The sequence below is a fragment of the Asparagus officinalis genome, chromosome 3 (genome assembly GCF_001876935.1).
Source record: "Asparagus officinalis chromosome 3, Aspof.V1, whole genome shotgun sequence".
Lineage (NCBI taxonomy): Eukaryota > Viridiplantae > Streptophyta > Magnoliopsida > Asparagales > Asparagaceae > Asparagus > Asparagus officinalis.
Window position 1 is genome coordinate 3,982,346 of NC_033796.1, and position 20,471 is coordinate 4,002,816.

The 20,471-nt window shown below is 36.0% G+C and overlaps 1 pseudogene; it reads right to left on the bottom strand.

The window, feature by feature from the left end:
- On the bottom strand, nt 10,083-18,572 carry LOC109832517 (annotated as a pseudogene).

The window sequence follows — 20,471 nt, forward strand, 5'->3', positions numbered from 1 at the left end:
GCAGAACAAGTGTCCGAGAGTTCATCCTCCGAGGTCATTCCTTCATGCATTCTCTTATAGTCTCTACGTCTGATGGCTCCTAACTGGAGTCAAGACATCCATTGAGCAATTCTTGAATTGACTTTTCCTCCTGGGAAAAGTCGGGATTTGATTCACTTGAATGCCACTTAGATTTTCTTTTATCAGCCATATTGATGGTGACTTTAGGGAATTCATCCTCTTGAACAGCAAGCTTCTTGCGGAAACGTTTCGAATTAGGCTTTGACATTTCAGTGGAAAGTCTCTGGAATATAGAAACTCTTGGCTGAATGGCTTTAGAGCAACTACATTCAGATAACAATGCTTTAATAAGCCTTTCACATACACAATAAGGACTTGTTTCTCGAATAGTCCTCTTCCATGATTTGTTTCCACCATATGTCATAACCGTGTGTGCTCACATGGGTCTCCACCACTTCCATCAGTTCCAAGTGCTGCATTCCCTGTCACCGTCGTACTCGAGAGAGTATATAGATTACCGTGACGAACACCCTTCATCACTACTAGGGAACCTCGAACAACCTTCTTCACTTTGTTCTCTGCAACAATCTTGCAACCACCGGAGTCCAAAGCACCAATTGAGATAAGATTCTTCCGCTAGTCGGGAACGTACCTCACATCCATCGGGGTTCAGACCACTCCATCATGCATCTTGATCTTGATATCACCTAGCCCCACTGTTTTACAAGCATGGTTGTTCCCCTATCAATACAGTTTCACCATCAATGTTTCTGTAGGTAGTAAACCACTTCCTATTTGGGCACATGTGGTAAGAGCAACCTGAATCAAGAATCCATTTTCCGGAGATATCATCGCCACCCGTGACGACATAGCATTCCTTCTCACTCCCTTCCTCTGAAACATAGCTCGCTTCTTTCTTGTCTTCTCTCCTCTCAGTCTTGTTGTTGTTCTTCTTCCCACCTACTCTCTTATTTGGACAGTCGACCTTGAAATGCCCAACTTCACCGTATTTGAAATACGGTCTTCCCGCAAGAGATCTTGATTTAGATCTAGACTTTCCTCCCTTGTCTTTTCCTTACTCATTGCTCATTCCTCTAGCAAACAATCCATGCGCTTGTTCTTTGCTACCACCTGTAGTCATGTCACTGGTTGCAATCTTCCGAAGATCATCCGCTAGAAGCGTCGTTCTAGTCTCATCCATCGTCAAATTGTCTCCCACAAGTATCAGTGTTTGCACCAGGTTCTTATAAGACTTCGACAGAGATAGAAGTAGTAGAAGCGCATGATCCTCGTCTTCAACTGTCATGTTTATGTCCTTTAAGTTTAATATGATCCTATCAAATTGGTTGATGTATTCTCGGATTGATGAGCCCTCCTCCATCTTGCAAGTATACAATTTAAATTTTAAATAGATCCGGTTCGTTAGACTCTTCGTCATGAAGGTGTTTTCTAACTTCGATCACACGTACGCTCGTAGCCGTTTCCTCTCCATCTACCAAGAAAGCTACATCCCTTTCAAGGCAAAGGATAATCGACGCCCGTGCTTCCAGATTCAGTTCCTCCTAATCCTCATCAGACATATCCTTATGCTTCTTCTCTTTTCCAGCCAAAGCCTTGTGCAATTTTTGTGAAATCGACGAGTTTTTCATCTTCATCCTCCAATAGGAAAAATCATTCTTCTCATTGAACTTTTCGATCTCGTACTTTCCAACTTTAACTGTTTTGCTAGTTGACATCATCCTCCGCTTGTATTAATAACTCCGCTTCTCTCAGGAAATTACCGAGCACCACCTCAAACCAGAAGCTACATCACTCCCAATCTAAATAACAGCTCTGATACCAATTGTTGGGCGTAGAGTCACGCCCTCACGCCGCGGAAGCGGTATAACCCGAGAGAAAACTCTGGCTTTTATTTTTCACAAAAGCTCAAGTCAACCTCAACGTTCCTGTTTCGCCAAGGAAATAAGAACATAAGTAAAATATCTTAACAAAGTAAGATATACACTCTTCCTCTCATCAGTTCTAGGACTGAATTGTCGAGGGAACCTACAAGCAATAGCCAACACCTTAAAAACAGTAAAGACGCAAGATTTACGTGGTTCGGCAAGCTTGTCTACATCCACGGGGAAGAGGAAGGGGAGATTCCACTATGAGGAAAACACCAACGACTTGTACAATCCACGAGCTAGTCTCAAAAGAAGAAGATTTGATTTTTACCCAAAAAACTTGACCTCTCTCTTGTAAAATCTCTTCAAGATCTCTTTTTTCTAGCCGCCAAAGTAACCCTTGTTTTCTTCTCTTATCAACTAAAACCCTAGGAACAATAAGCTCTTATTTATATTAAATCCGGGTCTGCTCTGCCCGCTGGAATCCTTGAGACGTCTCACACGTGCGAGACGGCCACGGCGCGAGACAGGTGAAATTGTCTCGCGGTGGGTGAGCCTTCTCTTCGTGGGCCTGCTCAGGTCCGTTCACAGTATAATTATCATGTGATTAGTGAAATCAAATTGTTACACAAGCAACCAGATAAATTTCATGTTAGCTCTTTGGGGGTTTGCATTTAAACACAATTAACTATGTATTTAAACTTGATGGACTGAATGAAGCGCATGGCATCTGGAATTGGATCTTGCGTACGGGCCACGTGGGCTGCGTCTTGTAAGGTCTTGTATCCTTGTGGGGTTCTCAGACATCACTTCTTATTTTAATGAGAAAAAGCAGATTGATAAATATCACTTAAAATACCTTTTAGTTTCCCTCCTGCGCACTTTGTATGATCTCAATTGTCTTTGGTGGTATGTACTTCACTAGTTTGATATTGGAACATCAGTACTCTTTGTTATGTGCTAACTTAGTACTTTCTAACTTTTAGTATTTGTTAAGTTTATTGTTAGGTCTATCCAAAATTCCCGTCCAAAATTAAACTATGATTTGTTTAAAGTAGAATTTGGCTAATGTTGATAGTAAACTTAATAAATTTTATGGTCAAAAACCTCTAAAGTTAACATGTAAATGTTATATTAGAATATTCAGATGAAAAGGTTTACTTTACATAATAAAAATTATTAACATGTCAATTGTAAACAACTTACAAATCATGACACATAAATTCTGTGGAAAACAATTAAGGGCATATAAATGCAAAGTGAGAAAAGTATTAAGGTTTTTAAGTGCTATTTAGCCAAAAGATAGCGATCATTATTATTTAAGTGTTAGGTCCAGCGCATGATACATACCATTATCGAACATTTTGGATTTCAGCTCTCAGATGCAGTAAATAATTAGATGGAGGTTTAAAGACAGAAAACTCTAATTTCCTAAAAATACTTAAAATGGAGTACATGAGATTGTGGAGTTCGCTCAAGGGAAGAGAAAATGAGTTTTTCTTTTTCTTGTTCCTTCCTATTCTCTGCAAAGCAAGATATCGGTTATCGTCACAACTTAAATTTTTACATGCAGCATATTCAGGCAAACTATAACATATTTGTTTTTTTAAACATATAACCGCTTAAATTATTTTTTTTTGAAGAAAGTTACCCTCAAAATAATCAATATTTGAGTGTATATTTTCTCTAAATTAGCAAATCATCGCTGATGGACTAATTTATAATTATTGTATAAAATTTTATTCACGATATGCAACTAGGTTGGTAACGTTTTGATTGCTGTTAGATGGCTCTGGTGGTTTTCACATGAACCAGGACGATAAAGCTCAACTCTAGTATTGATCACTGTTTAATTAGCTAGTACTGCATTATGGCCATATCACTTAATTAATTTATGCAGCAAATCAAAGTACTTGAATTATATTTTGGGTCAACATCATACCCAAACATATTGACACGTAGCAGATCCTTTCTCAAAGCACGATTAATTGGTGCGGCCGTTTCTAGTTTCTACATGGCCCAAGCTCAAATAGCCACGTCAGTGGCCTATCATCCCCAAATTAAATTGGAGTTTTAGAGAGAGAAAATATTTCATGAAATAAATTCACGCATCATAAATCTAGCTTTTCTATGGCTCGTTGGAATGTCAAATACAAATAAAAATTCAGAAAATAAGATAATTGGGAATATACTGTATAGTATATGTTATATCATGAATGATGGTGTTTTAAAGCTCCTCTAACTATCATATCAAAATTTTAAATTATGTTATGATAATAATTAAGAGTTATACTTTTATATTCTAATAACAAAGACATACCTTAATCCATATTCACCAAATGAATGCGGTTAAGGGGAAGAATAGTTATTCTTAAAAGCTAAGTTTTAGGATTTGGGCCAACTTAAATCCATCCATTAGAGATCTACAACGCGTAATTTGGGCCAGACTAATGTTAGGTCATATTTTTATATTATTATTATGGGTAGTTATAGACGGGCCAATATTATGGAGTTTGGAGGTGATGCAACAACCTAATGCTTAATCAAAGAAGATTATTTCCTGACACAAAATACGGAAACTATTTCTCGGGAAACAGACAAATATACAAATTTGTTAAGCGAGGAAGAATAATATTTTTAACAAATAATTCACATCATAAAATAGTTTTCAGAAAAATAAAAAAAAATTCTCTTCGTAAAATCTCACGGTAAGCTAAATAATCATAAGTCAATAAGTTTTCAAGAATAACAAACACATTTTCACCTTCAAATTTTTATATGTAAGATGTCTCTTATCATCTGAATTGCCTTTTAACCCTCTATTTTGTTGGGCCTATTTTGTAGTTGGGTGAAGATGCGGCCTGCTTCCCATTCTCGCGGATTCTTATATTTGATAAAAGTTTTCTATGAAAAAAAGATAGAAGCTTATGGGTAATTCCTCTTTTATTTCTCCGCCGGCTTGATTTGATAGAAGGAAAAGTGAGGAAAGGAGAGGGATAAAAATTAAATTTATTTTTGAAATTCAGAGGGGGAAGTATGATGAGGGGACACAATAAAAATAAACTAAAAAGTTAGAAAAAGAAAAATACCTATAAATTGTGAGGATATAAGAGGAAAGAGAAAATAAACTATAAAAGTATGCATCTCTCCTTTCCTCTAAAACCAAACATATTCCATTTGGTTTTGGTAGAGAATAGAGTATGGGAGGGGATGATTAAACTTTACCCAAGAGGAGGGAAGTGAGAGGACATGAGTGTGACGTAACTGTTTGTGTTTGGATAGATGACTAAGGGATGGGGAGCTAGGGAGGGAGGGTGATAGAACTAATTTGCATTTGTTTAAAGTAAAAGAGCGTGATTTTGGCATCCAATTCTACCAATCAAAATCCCTAACGGTGTGAATCCTTCTCCACTGAATATGCAAGTCAATCCTCTATTTAAGGAAATTTTGGCTGCTGAATTTGATGAGTGTGTCTCAACTAATGGGCTGGGCCTCACTATAATGGATCAAAAAAACGCAGATTGGAGGTTAATACTATTGAGAACTTGAATGATCGGGTTACCGAAGTTGATCCAATGAATGAAGACCCTAAAAACATGGCTATGGTGGACCCTGCCTCGCAGGCCCACCGATCATCATGAGCATCCTAAGTTGGAACTGTCGTGGGCTGAGCAACCCACGAGCAGTTCAAGTCCTTGTTGACCTTGTCAACACGAATAAGCCTGATTTTATTTTTCTCATTGAAACCCTTTCTTGCAATCAAAAAATGATATCTATAAAAATAAGTTAAATTACGATGGTTGCATTAGTGTGAATGAAGACCCTAAAAACATGGCCATGGTGGGCCCTGCTCGAACACCCCCCCCCCCCTCCAGCCCACACCACACATGCACACACACACCATCATGAGCATCCTAAGTCTCCTTCCCTAAAGTCTCCTTCATAATTCTGTAAATAGCATTATAAAACCCTTAAAACCAAACCCCACGCTGCGAACCACCGTTAGACGATCAAAACATCTCAATCAATACCAAACGAATTCATCGTACAAGCATAAACCCCTCCTAGTATCCTACCCTAAAGTCTCCTTCATAATTCTGTTCATCAATCTTATTTATTAATTTTCGTCACTCACCCCCTTGGCCCTTGTGCATGCGCACCCTCTCGCTTTATAATTAAACCCCTTCATCCTCCTCCTCTCGATCTCATCAACAAAAACAAAACCTTTAAAAAAAAAAAGAAAAGAAGCAATGAAGCCCATTTTCTCCCTCCTCGTCTTTCTCTCTCTAGCCTCTCTCTCCCCCTCCACCACCGCCTTCAAGGTCCTCCCTCCCTATATTTACCATCTTGCCCCTCTTCAGTCTTTCCCGCTGTTTCCATCCAGTTACGTACTACGTACTTTTATTAACTTCAACCTCTGTTATTTATTTATTTATTTATTTTGCAGGCTGTTAGTAGTGATGAAGACGACCGGTGCGTGTACACAATTTACGTCCGAACCGGGGATATGCTGTATGCCGGAACCTACTTCCGTTATCAGCGTAGCTTGGCCGATCCGACGGCTTAAAACTCGAGATCCCGGAGTTTGGTCTCTGTGGGGCGGTGGCATATGCCGCGAGGCCACTACTTCGCAGAGGGGCTCCCTCGACGTTTTCAGAGGCCGGCGGACGCCTCCTGTCGAGCCTCCAATCGCTGGGATGGACCTGACCTCCGGACGGCGGATCGTAAGATACGGAGCCATCGTACGATTGGTATTGTACACGACGTGAACGTGACGCACCACCGGCGCCCGACGTGGCGTGCCGCCCGCAGTCCCTTGCTAGGTGAGGCAGTGGCTGAGTCGCACAATAAGACGTACGTCTATCAGGGACATGTGCCCGCGGCCGGGGGCGGCGGGCAGCGGGCTGGAGGAGACCATGTCACGTGATCAGGAGCGTGCGATGAGGGCCGGAGCTTAGCCGCGCGCCGTCCGAGAGCGGGGTGCATGGCCTGTTTGTGTGTAGTACTGCTTAATTAATTAGTAGATAATGTATATATTAATAATGACAAAATAAAATAAAATAAAAGAGGCCGGTTGATTTGTGGAGTGATCAACCTAGGACTCGGCTTTGTACGTCTTGAACGTCGTCGTCTGTGCCTCTACAGTCTGCTTTTGATAAAATGCGGATGCACCCGGAATTATTGTTTGTGTTAACGCGCGTGGCGATGGATATTTGAAAGAGTTCAGAGTCCCCTAATTAATACTCCACAAGTAATAGGTGATAATTAAATCAGGAGGCGGCGGATCCCTGTATAAATAAAACTTCTTAGAGAGGGCCGCAGATGATCCTTCCGACGTGCTATTTGACGTTCGAGTCAATGGTAGATTCAGCAAATTTACAGAATGCATAACTTAATTCAGCGTACTTTGATGCAGTGGAGGAACGACAAAAGTTCTGTTATCGTCCGATGAGTCATTACGACTTCCGCTCGAGAAGTACTTATAACGCCTCTCGCCATGCACTAAAGCGATGGCGACTAGGCGGCGAAACATAGGTGCCAACTGGCCATGCATTACATGCGAATGACTTTAGTGACGCAGATAGGACGTTATGTTGTCGTTGGAGGCATTTCCTAGCAAAGTCCGAGGAGAAGATGACTTTCATCTAGGACTCAAATTATTTTCCCAAACATCGGTTTGAAGACGTCTTTTGCATCGGTTTCGGCCTGCTAGAGAGACTGATCACCTAGTGAACTCCGAGGAGAAGATGCCTTTCGTCTCGAACTCGGATTCTTTTAGCATATACCCAGCTTGAAGATGTCCTTCGTCTCGGACTCGTCCTGCTAGAGAGATCGACGATGCTCATATCCAGATCGGGTTTTCATATTATAGAAATCCTCCGGTTAATTATGATACGTGTTCAACTTTTAAGAGCTTATTAGACTTGGAATTTCTTAGGATACAGCACTTTGTTAGAAATTGTTAGGATACAACACTTTGTTATCTTGTTAATAATTCCGATACTATTTAAATTAGAAATAATGTATGCATTTTGTTAATAATTCCCATAATAATTAAATTAAAAACAATGTATGTATTGATATGAAATGGACTTGTCGTGGAGCGTGGTGTTCACTATATGGCTGTGATATTGAATCAATGTGCTAGTTTATAGTAGGGTAAATATAAAAAAACCCTCTTAACTTCGGATAATGATCAGAAAATCCTCTTAACTCTCACAATGCGGGAACCGTACAGGTATTATAACAAAACTCTCATTTAAATTTAGATTTTATCATAAAACTCTTTTTAACTTTTGAATTTTTGTTAGAGTCAACCCCCAACTAATTAGGGGGGTTTTCTGATAAAAACTCAAAATTAAAGGAGGTTATCGGTAACCCTAAATCTAATGAGGTTTTCTGATATTTTGAAGGTTAATGGTTTTTTTTATAATTGTCTAAAGCTAAGGGGGATTTATGATATTTAGCCTTTATATTGTTCCTGCATGTATGATTTTTAGTTTTTTTAATTCATGATTGAATTAGAACGTTCAAAGGAGTTATGTGTGTGCAATTATCACTAGTTTCAGGCATGTGCCATGCACAGATTTGTTTAATATATAAAAATTGATGTAGCAAAAGAATGCAAAGTAAAACAGTAATAATATATAAGTAGTCAGAAATGATACCACCTAAGTTGAATATATAGTTTGGAAAATTAGAAAGTTTGGAAAACTTGAATCAATTTAAGATCATATATAGTTTAAAAATTGTAATTGTGTAAAAATGGTATTCATAATATGGTGGGAGTTATTTTATTATTTAGAAGGTAGAAAAAATTCAAAATTAAAGTGAAATGTCAAAAAATACCAAAAATGGGTAAACTTAAAAAAATTGAAAAAATGAAAGGTTTGGAAAAATGTAAACATGGGAAAATAATATTTGAATATTTTGTGCGAGTCATATCAATATTTAAACAGTTGATAACTTTCCAAAGAAATTGGTAAAATAAAAGTGTAATGTAAAAAACAAAGAAAATATAATACCTATCATATAAGGGGTGTATGACATCCACCTGACGAAAATAAGAGACAATGTAATACCTAAATCAAATAAAGTCAGTGTAAGAAAATTGTATATGATTGTAATTTAAGAACATCATCAAACCATAAGAATACGGCATAAGAAGTACTCAATTAGTTAAATAAAATGTAACTTTCACATACTCTATATAAACATAAGAAAGAACAAAAGTGTTAAAGTGAAATGCATTGCCATTGGAGAAAAATAACTAAAAATAATATATATAAGAGAAATACATTCTAGTAAGATTACATTGAGTTCATCACTTATTACCAATAGTAAAGATAAACAAAGAAACAAGCTGATCTGAAACAGAAAAATATAATTATATAGAAAGAAAATAAAAATACACTTGTATTCAATAAGATACATGAATTGAAAAATAAAATTTGAGTTTGTCAAACATGCACACAAGCATGCACCACTACATACACATATATTACAGGACACACTCGGATAGAGCTAACAAATTTATCCAAAACTTAAATTCACATTAGAATAATTTCATGCTATAAATTAGCTGAATAATAACTACTAAATTTTATGTTCTCAAGCATATAGTGTCTTATAACCTTACAATTCGAAACATTGGTTCAAAAATTTGAGGAAGATTATTAATATGACTAATTTCATAATACTTGATACAATGTTACAATCAAAATTCGGACAACCTTAAAAAAAAGTGTATGTAAATGTAGTAGTGATATTTCATTTAGAAACCAAGAAATTATATTATTTTAAATGCAATTTTATATAATATTCACAAACTACTCTTAGATGTTCACAAATCTACTAAATTATATTATTTTAAATGCAATTTTATATAATATTCACAAACTACTCTTAGATGTTCACAAATCTACTAATTAATCTCAAACTACTACCTACTCTTAGATGTTCACAAATCTACTAATTAATCTCAAACTACTACAAAATTAATTCTCTTTTTCAAAAGCTAAAAATATATTTTACAACCTAATTTCAACAATAATTAGAATCTAAATTTTTATAAGCAAGTCAAAGGAAGAGTACATTAAACTTGATAGAGGTAAAAACTCAAAACACCTAAAACACCCAAAATGAACTGACCTTCCCATCAGGACCGTCGTGGCCATCACCATGACCACAAACTTCCTATCCACCTTGTAATGCTCTCTCAAAATCCTTCAAGAGCCCTATCGCCTCATCCTGCACCCAATTAGGATTCTCAAGAATAATAATGAGGCAAAAAAAAAAAAAAAAAAAAATTCAAAGAGGGAGAACAAAATGGTGTGGGAAATCCCTCAATCTAAGCCTCTTTTTAGCCCTCGGTCCTAAATTGAGGGCTTCGTCGTCTACGAAATTGACAATAATAATGTTTAGCCCCAACTTTTGGGATAACAATAATAAAGGATATAAAAGAAATTTACAGGTAAGGATAGCATACCACATCAATAGGGGAACCGATACAGACTACAAAGATGCCAGCCCCAAGACCAGATAAAAGATGGGTAAAGACATTGTCAGAGAAGCCAGGAAATTTCAATATGGTCTGTGTAAATCACAAAAATCACGGAGCAAATACGAGACAACAAATTGTACTTTTCCCGACGCTTATTCCCGACGCATGGTTAAATACGTCGCCAAAAATTATGTTTTTCCCTACGCTTTTAGTTAGCGTCGGCAAAACATATATTTTTCCCGACGTTTATAATTAGCGTCGCTAAAAGTGTATATTATTAGCGACGTTTTAACTTAGCGTCGGTAAAAGTTATGGATTTCCCGATGTTTTTTATTTTCGTCGGTAAAAGTATAGCTTTTTAGCGACGTTTTAGGATTAGCGTCGCTAATAGTATATATTTATCGCGACGTATTAGGCTAACGTCGCTAAAAGTGTTCTTTTCCCAACGTATCTACTTGGCGTGGCTAAAAGTTATGTTTTTTTGGACGCTTCTTTATTTATCCGCGTCGCCAAAACAACCCCCCACACCTAGGGGTGGTAAACGATCGAATCGAATCGAATACTAAGATGTTCGTATTTGTATTTGTTTAAAATTATCGAATTCGAATCTGGACTCTAAAATTCATATATCTAGTTTTTCGAATTCGAACTCGAATACTTGGTATTTGATAAATATTCATGAATATTCACGAATACTTATCGGATATCAAAGTATATTTATTCCGCTAAAGAATTTGATTTTCAAATAGTATTTGAATTCATAAATAAAATTTATTCCTTTATAATATATGATGTATATATATTTAAATCAAAATTTTAATTAGAAAACAGATTTAAGATTATTTAAGTCTTAAAATCAGGATATAAAGCTCAAGTAGAAATGGTATGTAGGTTAAAAATATGACATCATATGTGCAATAATACAAGTAATATGATGTGATCAAATTTTAAACGAATATTTAATAGACAAACGAATCGAATATACATCTGGTTAAATTCTATTCGTTAGTAAACTCGAATACTAAAAAATATTTGTTTAGTGGTAAATGAACTACCGAATCGAATATGACCGAATACTTTTTCGAACAATTATCGAACTATTTGTTAATTATTTGGTTCATTTCCACCCCTACCCACACCCCCATCCCAGAATTTTCCCCACTCGCACAAGGGAGGGAAAAGTCCCCCCATTTATTTTTCACGAAGAGCCAAAACCCCTACCCCGTTCTCTCTCTCATCAGAAAATCGGCCCCAATTCCCAAACCCGTGCTTCTTCTCTGAAGTTCGCCGCCTTCGTCGAAGCTCACCGCCGCCATCGTCGGAGATCTCCGCCTCCGTCAGAGGCTTCTTCTCTGAAGTTCGCCGCCTTCGTCGAAGCTCACCGCCGCCAACGTCGGAGATCTCCGCCTCCGTCAGAGTTCCCCGCCTCCGTCGAAGTTCACCGCCGCCTCCGTCGGATCTCGCCGCCTCTCCTCCTCCTCCTCCTGCTCAACGAGGAGGATCGTGAGATCGAGCTGCCTAGGGTATCGAGCTGCCGTGGAAGGTACTGAATTTGCCCTAATTTTTTGGGTATCTTAGTAGTTTTCATTTGCTTTCAGTTGTAACCCTAGGGTTTCTATTGGGTCATGATTATTGAATCTGTGCTTTTATTGTCTACGAAATATTTGAGGAAACAAGTAAGTTTTTAAGTTCATCTCATGGGTTGATTCTTTAATTATAGTATTATACCCATCTGACTTCTCAGAGTACAGACCATCCATTGCATTCTTTAATTATAAGTAACCTTTTAGAAGGGAAAAGAAAGCTGTCATTTATTCCTTTTGTCACTGTTGGGCAGCCTTCTTCGGATGATCTCTGGAGGCATAGGGAAGTTTCATATGGTTAGATGGTTCTGCTTCTAATTTTTTATAATGCCTCAGGTTTTTGTCATTTGATGAACAACCAATTGCTGCTGCATCAATTGCTCAAGTACATCATGCATTTTTAAAGGATAACCGAGAAGTAGCAGTCAAGGTAAGTATTATTTGTCAACTGACTATAGACTTAAAGTTTATTTTATTTTATTTTCCCTTTGTTTGTCAAATTTTCAAATACATCCTGCGTTATTAGCAGATGGGTTGGCTTTCTTCCTTGTATTTATATACAGTTCGTATTATAATTTGTTGTTATATGTTATAAATTTGCCTACCTGAATTCTTTTCAGAAAAACACAAGTACCATTTGAAACCTAATGATTTACAGTATATTTGAACGAGTGGTTTATGTTTATCTAGGTACAATACCCTGATTTAGAGCAGCGGATGAGAATTGTTGTTACAACTATGGATGCCCTCTCAAAAGCAGTTTCATGGGTATGAAAAACTTGGTTTTTTATCATCTTAAACACTCTTTTCTGACATATATATGTCTAACACGATTGCTACATGGTACCGCCATGATGATATTTTTGCTGGGATCATGTCACCCAAGTTGATGGATGTTTTGCTTGTCTATATTCTTTAGTCAATCTTATAGATCTATATACAAATACTTACAATCTACCAAGGTTATTGCTCTCTTTCTTTTTTATGTATGTTATGTCCTATTCAAGGTTACTTCTTAGCGTTGCCACTGCAAGCCTTCTTAGTCTTGAATAAATGGTAGGACCAACAAGGCACGCTCTGTTTTTCACCTTTTTGACCCATTTTAGTGCTCTGTCACCATAAATTCAATCCAAGTCTATGTAACAGTTAGAAGAAAAAGGACAGTGTGTGCTCCCACAATAGGGAATCAGGTCCATTTTGCCATCAGAAGGCAAAGACCAACAATCACCTACTTTATTATGATTCTTCAACTATAATTTTTGTCAAGCTTATTGCATGTGTTAGTACTCAGTTCTATTTGTTCCTCTATTAATTACTAATAGGAATTCCAATCGGTTTCTAAACGTTTTGCATTAATAGAAACAAAGAATAAGAAAAAGGAAGATATTATTCATTATACAAGAACAAAATTGCCTTTTCGTTTCCCATCGTTTGGCTCACTATCACTAGAGCCTTAATCGTGAACATTTGCTTTTGTGAGAGTAACTACATCATGCTTAAGGACACATGCTTGTTCTTTGAGACCTGTGCGCATTTCCAAAATGTGTGCTTGTATGTGCTGTCGAGTCTTGAGGCATCACATATGTAATTAGTGTCCTTGCAGCCTGAACTGCTTTGTAGTGATACAACTAAAAATACTAAAGTAGTTAATTTTGTATGGATTACATTAATGATACTTGCTGGGGATGCAGCCTGTTATCTTATCGTATGTTATAATCTACGAAGTATCTCTTCTTTATAGTCAATTTGAACTTCTCTTAATCCTTAATTTTACCTTAGAAGGCCTTTTTTTAAATCAATGAAGCATCTTTTCTTTGTAATGTACAAGCATCTTTTCTCTGTGGAACGTGAACTTCTCTTATCCTTAATTTTACCCTAAAAGGCCTTTTTATTTTACAGATTTTCCCCAATTACAGGTTTCAGCGTGTAGTTTCACAATTTGAGAGAGCCATGTCTATGGAGCTTGGTATATTGTGTAATAAGAATGCTTTTTACTTCAAGCACTTTGTTTCCTGGCTTGAAAGATTTTAAGAAGTGATCGGAGAATGTATTCTGCAGTGTGTTTGCATCTGTTTTCCATGCTTGCTCATTTTAGATTGAAGATTGCTATGTAACTTCTCTTAATATTTAGCATTTTTGTTATTGACTGGTGTACTTCAATAATATTGTTTCTCAAGTTCTCAGAGAAAATATTTTTCTCTCTAGATTAACAAACTTTTCCTGGAACACCTTTTGAGATATTCACATTAGCAAGTAACTATCATCTTTATAGGGCTATTATGAGGGTTAGCCTTGCTATGCAATTTGATATCTACTAGGTGAGTGCTTACTCATACAAGGATTAGAGCTACAGGCATCATTAACACTGAAGGAACTTCTTGCTTATCAGTATAGACACTCTGAATTTACAAGATGTTTTTGCACTAGGTAACTGCACACCATACTAATTTTTATAGAATTTTTGAAATCCTCACTTTTTATTTCCTTCAGTACATTTAGAGGCAATAAGATGTTAATGGATTTATTCTTGGGCAATGCATGCTTAGCATAAAGGTGTTAATAATATGAGCTCCTTATTTGTGATTTCTTTTTATCTCTTTTTTAGATTATCGTGATTAGAAATATAGTTATTAGTTTGAAAACTTTTTTATAAAGTATGATTTATTGAAAATCCATTTGTTTGGTGTATCATAGTTTATAGTGAATTACAAACTCAGGTTTTCTTGTAAGTCTGTGCCTCTGTTGTTGGTCTACCTGCAGGAAGTTAAGTAAGCTCATCTCTTTGAAAAGTATACTGAAAGCCATCTGTTTATATATGTAAATTTGAGTTTCTTGTATTTCAAAATAGTAGTCAGACCACATGAGTTATTTTCCCTCCATGCTTTAGCGTGGTAAAATCTGACTTCCGGTTGACGCCTTGCAGGACCTAACAACGAGCCAGGTTCTGACCATGCAATTTTGTAGTGGACACAAGGTATTATATGATTTATGTATTGCCATCTAGTTTTTATTTTTTGAAGTAGTCATTTGATGCTAGGTTCTGTTGTACTAGTCTACCAGACAAGCTTCCCATGTCTTCTTTATTATTGAACTGAAGTTCATACTTGCAATCTATCCTGTAGCTATAATTATATATATTAGTATATATAATATAATAATATAATAAAATAGTTATATTAAATATAATATAGTACTATATATTCCTTTGTAATTATCCTACCCTGTTTTGATTAGCAAACTATTGAGGACTATAAACATTCATAATGGTGCTTCATTTACTCTCTCAGGATTGTACATTACAAATCTATAGCAGGAAATATCCGCTTGTAGCCACACGAATCATTCATTTATCCAGACCTTCCGTGGTCCCAGTCAACTGGAGGTGAAGATGGAGTGATTGTGGCCGGAAGTGTCTCGTATGCTAGTCTTAAGTGGGTTGTCAGAACATCTGACTAGTTTAAGAGAGATGGGGAATCCTCATCGCTCGATCCTAAATATTTTCGCTAAATGAAGGAATGTGTGAAGAGTTGGGACGGGGACGCGACGAGCATGGGTGGGAAAATGAAAGGCCATGATGAAAATGAAAGGGTAGGATCTCCTTATTAGGAGCTTTGATTACAAAATATTGAAGACTATAAAATTTAAGCTAGTTTTGGATGCTAATATCTGAAAGTAGATTTCCTTAATTGCACGGCTGATTTGAACAAAATTTAAGAAGTTAGAACTATAGAAATGAGAATCGTGACCAGAGGAGATGGCATATAAGAACGAGAACAATCTTCGCTTGTTTTCATATCTTGTTATTTGTGGGGGAAATGTTCTATGATAAAGTACCAACTTTTTCTTGTAATTTATGCTACAGTCATACGACCTTCTGTTGTAAAGAATGTGTTGCTTTCAGAAAACTAGGACTTGGATATCTATGCATATATGCAAGGTACTTTGTCTAGTAGATTTATGCCTGATATAAACTTACTAGTCAAGTAAGTCTTTTGCTGGTAAGTTATGTGTCGATATATATTTGTGTAAATCACTTAGGGAGCATGGTTTAAGATCATTATCACAAATGACATGCTCCGAAAACAGTAAACTCAACTATATAAAACAAATACACACATAATATTAAGGTGCATGACATAAACTTGTAGTAAGCAACATCCTCCTTCTCTTTTTTATCTGGCCCACTAACCTACACCTGCATAACCTATTCACCAAAAAATCATGCTCAATCTATCAAGATTATTGAGTTTAGAGAGGAAGAGGAGGGGCAACTGAATCATAGTTGCAATGAATTTGTTTTGGGATGTTTCATTTCTAATTCGCATCTTAGCCAAGGACCCATGAATTTCATGATTCTGTTCTAGATATATGATATATGATATATGATAATTTCCATTTTCCACTGTTTATAATTGTTTCTCATGCTTGAGCCAACCTGGCTGAACAACAAAAAGAAATAAACAGTCAAACTATATCTGTTCATCGTAGTAATAAATTACTTATTGCATTAATTCCCACATTGTTAACAAAATAGTTGGAGGGAAAATGCGATGAATTCTGAAAATTGTACGAATAGTATTTGTTTGAGCTAATAGTTGGAGGGAAAATGCGATGAATTCTGAAAATTGTACGAATAGTATTTGTTTGAGCTATATATATGTAGCTGATAATCAATTGTACGAATAGTATTTGTTTGAGCTATATATATGTAGCTGATAATCTGACGTTGCATTTTCTCTAACGGGAAATAATCAAAGAACTGATGGAAAGGCTACCATACATGAAAGAGCTTATGGATATGTATTGTGGCCCTGATAGAGTGACTGCAAAGCAACAAATGTAGGAGTTAGACAGAGTCACAAACACTACCAGAGAATATACCTTCATTTGTGAAGAGGTTCACTGATCGTGCCGATCTTTCACTTTAAGTTGTCTTTTTTTCAACTTAGTTTAGTTTCCTGTAAATATTATAATGTGTCATTCTCTAAAATGGAAAACACTAAATATGACAATCTGGAATATTTAAACAGGCATTTGAGTGTTGACTTGGACATGGAAATGAATGTAATTATTTTGCAATGGGAGCAAATTCTTTGTTTATCATAATATGCAACTTGTTTGGAGTATAATTTGATGTTTGGTTTCTTTGTTGATGTGAATGGCATAATATGCAACTTGTTTGGAGTATAATTTGATGTTTGGTTTCTTTGTTGATGTGAATGAGAGCAAATTTTTTGTGGATGTTCAGATTCAGTATAGGTTTGTAGTTGACAGAAAAGATATTACTTTTGTCGATGCAAATTAGTGTCGATAAAATTATACTTTTTACTGATGCATAATTATGCGTTGTCAAAAGCTATACTTTTACCGAAGCTATCTTACGTCGGCAAAAGTATAGCTTTTAGCGACGCTATCTTGCGTCGCCAAAAGTATAGCTTTTAGCGACGCTTCACTCTGCGTCGCTAAAAGCTGCATTTTTGCCGACGCTAACTTGCGTCGCCAAAAGTATAGTTTTTAGCGACGAACAATTTTGCGTCGCTAAAAGCTATACTTTTGCCGACACATAGCTTTTGCCGACGTTGCATGCGTCGCCAAAAGTACACTTTTGCCGACGCAAAATATTATGCGTCGCTAAACGATATACTTTTTCCAACGCATGACGCATCGCCAAAAGTGTACCTTTGGCGACGCAGTGTATTTGCGTCGTCAAATACTCTCATTGACGCACTTTTGGCGAAGCGTTAGCGACGTTGCATTTTGCGTCAGGAAAGATTTTTCCCGACGTTTTTTAAACTTTTGCCGATATTTTTGTTTCGTCGGTAATGTTGTATTTTGTTGTAGTGGCATAACGTGCAACATTAGGACCAATCTCAGTCTACAGAGCACCCACTCCTTCCTAACATTTTGAAATCTTTGACAACTTCAGTAAAATAACATGACTGAAAAATGTAGAATTAATTGGAGTTCAATATAAAACTTGTCTGACTATAGTAGAGTAAGCATTCAGAGCTCCTGAATACGTCTTGGTACACCCGCTGGAAGCTTTCCTTCAGCTTGAAGTCGTACTTTCACCAAATCGGTTGGATTAGCGACTGTTATTGCTATAACACATATTTGACAATTATAACATAAACATGTTATAAAATTGTCAGGAGTATCCCAAAGAAGAAATCTTACCTTAGAAATTAAAAAAACTCAAATGTAAATTGGTCAAACAGATGCACTTTCACTGATATAGACATTATGAATTAAACTATAAAATGGACCTAGACCTACTAGTTGTAAGACCAACAAGTATTTTCTTGATTAGAGGAATATCTCCAACGAAATTCTCACCAACATACAAGGATTTAACCTAACAAAAGAGCCAATAACTGACAAATAAGGAATATAAATATCAAGCAAATTCCCATTTGATAAACAGTATAAACTTACCGGCTCATACAGTCCAATCTGTAGGCCTCCAAATACACATTGACAATGTAATGCTGGCACAATACCTTTCCAAAGTGCTGCCAGGCCTTCTTCTCTAGCAATTGTAGATACAGTGCCTAACAATTGTAGATACAGTGTCCAAAGGAATGGTGCAAATGTTGCACATGAATTTATTCACAAATCTACTAATTAATCTCAAACTACTACAAAACTAATTCTCTTATTCAAAAACTAAGAAATATATTTTACAACCTAATTTCAGCAATAATTAGAATCTAAATTTTTTTAAGCAAGTCACATGAAGAGTACATTAAACTTGATAGAGTTTTAAGCAAGTCACATGAAGAGTACATTAAACTTGATAGAGGCAAAAACTCAAAACACCTCACACTTGAAAATAATAACACAAAAATAGCCTCACACTTAGAAAACCAATGGAAATGTTCTCACAATTGGAAAAACCAAACCAATGCCCACACATTTGGGAAAAACCCAAACGAAAAAAAAAACACTAACAAATAACCCATTTTCGAGTCAAGTGCGCATTGCGTGCACCAAGATACTACTGATACTATGTGGCAATTCTAAAAAGACAACAAAAGAATCATATCAATTATCAAATTATCAATCCGCTTCTCTACACAAGACAACAAAGTTTGGTTCTATGAAAAGCCATCATCATCAAACTGCGCTTATTGAAATCAGTAATAGTAAAGACAGATAAGAAGAATGACTAAAATTACCAACCAGAATGGTAGGTGGTTTGATGGAGTATGTGAAACATATCATATTTCTAACCTAATATTGTCAAGTGGCTTATGAGTAACTTATACGAAAGAATGTCATATTCAAGATAGGAACTGAATGTTTGAGCATCCTCCAACAACTTGGTTAAGATAGGGGTATGCATAACATTGGAGTAATAATTATTTATTTGTGTCGGTTAAGATAGGGGTATGCATAACATTGGAGTAATAATTATTTATTTGTGTCGCTAAATGACACTTTATTAGTTCTTGAGTTCCTCTAAGCTTATCATAATTAGTGGTAGAAAAAGGCTTTGCATAATTCCATCAGAAGACAAGCTAAAAATGAAAAAAAAAAAAAAAAACTCAAAGAGTACTAATATAAAGTATAATACAAAGAATGACAGATTATTCCCACCACTGAGAAGATCATATCTACTTAAAATCGTATAGAAGAAGCAAAGCTGGGGCGAGATAGTTGTATCTATCTATTTTTGTAAAACAAGAACAATAACTAAAATTTATACAGTGAAAAATTCCCTCTGCCGACACAAAAAGAGAGTACAAAACAAACATTGGAGGTGATGCAACAACCTAATGCTTAATCAAAGAAGATTATTTCCTGACACAAAATATGAAAACTATTTCTCGGGAAACAGACAAATATACAAATTTGTTAATCGAGGAAGAATAATATTTTTAACAAATAATCCACATCATAAAATAGTTTTCAGAAAAATAAAAAAAAAATCTCTTCGTAAAATCTAACGGTAAGAGAGATGAGTGTAGGATACCTGTTAAGAGCGTGATTTGTGATGGCAAATTCATAAACTCAGGAGATGACTCCAACCTCCAATATAGAGAAATTTCATAACGAACTTCCCTATAGACTCAAAAAAGAAAAAAAAAAGAAAAAAACAAATGAAAAGGAGACTGATAACAGTAAGCTAAATAATCATAAGTCAATAAGTTTTCAAGAATAACAAACACATTTCACGTTCAAATTTTTATTTGTAAGATGTCTCTTATCATCTGAATTGGCTTTTAACCCTCTACTTTGTTGGGCCTATTTTATAGTTGGGTGAAGATGCGGCCTGCTTCCTATTCTCGCGGATTCCTATATTTGATAAAAGTTTTCTATGAAAAAAAAGATAGAAGCTTATGGGTAATTCCTCTTTTATTTCTCCGCCGGCTTGATATGATAGAAGGAAAAGTGAGGAAAGGAGAGGGATAAAAATTAAATTTATTTTTGAAAGGGAATTTTCAGAGGGGGAGGTATGATGAGGGGACACAATAAAAATAAACTAAAAAGTTAGAA